This window comes from Sinocyclocheilus rhinocerous, unplaced genomic scaffold, assembly GCF_001515625.1.
Source record: "Sinocyclocheilus rhinocerous isolate Xijiao unplaced genomic scaffold, SAMN03320098_v1.1 scaffold4292, whole genome shotgun sequence".
Taxonomy (NCBI): domain Eukaryota; kingdom Metazoa; phylum Chordata; class Actinopteri; order Cypriniformes; family Cyprinidae; genus Sinocyclocheilus; species Sinocyclocheilus rhinocerous.
This window is the reverse complement of record NW_015662015.1, coordinates 49,494-52,022: the sequence shown is the minus strand read 5'-3', so window position 1 is coordinate 52,022 and position 2,529 is coordinate 49,494.

Genomic DNA, 2,529 nt, shown 5'->3' with positions numbered 1-2,529 from the left:
AAGTCGGTGCTCGTTCACGCGAGTGACAATCACGCAGTGTGAATTATCAAAGACGCGATCTGAAGGAATCGCCGACGTGTCGCCGACGCCCGTGAAATATTTGGCATGCTAAATATCTGGAGCTGTCAGCTATTCACAGTCACGCTGTGTGCAATGAGTTCTGACTGAAAAACACATTGGCGATGACCTACAGCCAATGAGAGACCAAGATACAGGGCAGCGGGAAGTTCGGGGAGGAGTTATAAGAAACGTAGTGTGCGGACCAGTGTTGCCAAATCCACGATTGCCGCCGGACAACTGAATGCTACCCCAGATAGTCACGCAGTGTGAAAACAACAGTAATGCGACGTCTTTGAAAACCGTGCAGTGTAAACTCGGCATAACAGAGACAACCTTTAATTATTTTCCACAGCCCCAGACTAAAGATTTAGACCTATTTAAATGATGGCCATACAAATAATAGGGTTGTCTGTGTTTTCAGAATTTGTTTTCAGAAGAGTGTATAGGATGGTCTAAATGAGTGAGATTTCCCGGCCTGAAATCCCAGTCCACCCACAATTAATGTTGAAAAAATGTGGACATTTCAGCAAAAAATCAATGGAAATGGCATTAAATCAATGTTAGAATGTGATGTTGGTTCAATATCATGCTTGCACTGAATGAAACACAACAATTACAACTGACTTGCAGTTTTTTTTTTTTTATTGCTAACAAGCGTTACCAATACTTAAAGTACTTTTTCTAAACTCCTAACACAGCAACACACTTACATTACACAATTAGCCGAATAGTAAATTTTCTGGCCAAAACTACATTATGTTAAATAAATACAAACTCTACATTTCAAAATGCTGAATACCTTTTTCTACATATGCTAACTCTATCAAAACACAGCAAACCTGATTCAAAATCGAGTCATTCAGAAACATATAGTCAATCATAGCACAGTGACTGCCAAAATACTAACAGTCGATGGCTTTACAAAAACTGCATTACTTGGCATGTTTCAGTTCTACCTGCATATACAGTTTTAATGCTAACAAGCATTGTTCAAAACTGAAGCCACATTTTCAAAACTGTTCATGCATTCAGCGAAACATAAGTCTATGCTAAACAAACTGTGAATCATTTTTCATTGCTTTCAGACAAAATGCATTCAATGACCACATTTCTCAAAATCCACAAACACTTTTGTCATTCATACTGCACAAGCTGCAAAACACTATATATTTTCAGCCCTTTTTTCAAATGCTAACACACTGCTTTCAAAACTGATAAAAGCACATTCAAATCAGAATGATGGCAAACTATCCATTTCTGCAGGAATTATACTGAAATATCAAATCTTAGCAGAATATTTACTATGAAATTGAATAATAATCACTCCAAACTCAACTAACTGCAAATTCAGCTGAAAGTCAAGCCAAATGTCCTATTTTTAGTCTCTCTGTCTTTTCTTTTCTCTCGAGAGGGAGGACTAGAACCTTCACAGTACTATACATCCATCCATCCATCTATTCCATACATTTTCCCTAGCGCTTGTCCTATGTAGAGTCATGAGGCTGGAGCCCTTCCTGGGTCATAGGCAGGACAACCCCTGGTCCATCACACACATTCATATTCACACTCACTTACAGTCTCCAGTTCACCTGTCCTGTATGTCTTAGGATTGTGGGAGAAACCCAGACGAAACCAAAGTCAACACGGAGAGAACATACAAACTCCACATAGAAAGACTCCAGGAGCAGCTGGGAGTCCAATACTGCACATACCTCATTATACTAGACATGCTGTTGATGGGTTTTTGTCTTTTTTCCAGTAAATTAATGTTTAATGATTTAAAAAAAAAAAATCTTTCAAATTTTTATTTTACTTTTCTTTTCAATTGCTAACATCCCTTTATCCAATCTCTAGTCACATTTTCAAAACTTTAAACACAATTAGTACAACATCAGTTTGTTGTGACCATACCATTAACACAATTCATGTTGTTTTCACACAATATTCAGTCAATTAACACGTTTGTAAAATGCTTAAATCTTCATTTTACACAAGCTTACCGCATACCAAAATCATGGATCTTTCTTTTCTTTTTTACAAATGCTTAAACACACCGTGACAGAAATGAAGACCTAATGTTCCAAACTTTAAATATAGTGTAAACCTCAACTTCTGCAACAACAGCAGCTTAAAAAAGCTGATAAGAATTATTTTAATTACTAATAATTGAGAAATAGCTCATTCAAATCTTCATTAATAATTTCAAGTCTTTCCATTGCATGGCCATGCACAATAAAAAGGCACTCTCTGGATTGGTTTTGTTCAAAACAATACAGAATAACACAGAGCAGCAGAAAAAGAAAGAAAATGTCTGGAGGAGGGAGAGTTGGATGAGGAAAAGGACTGGTTGGACCAGGGAGAGGACAAGGTAGACTAGGTAGTTGGACAAGGACTGTCTGACAGTCAGGACTGCTGAGAGGATTATTGGTGCCCCTGTCCAACCTCCAAGATCTTTACATCTCCAGAGTG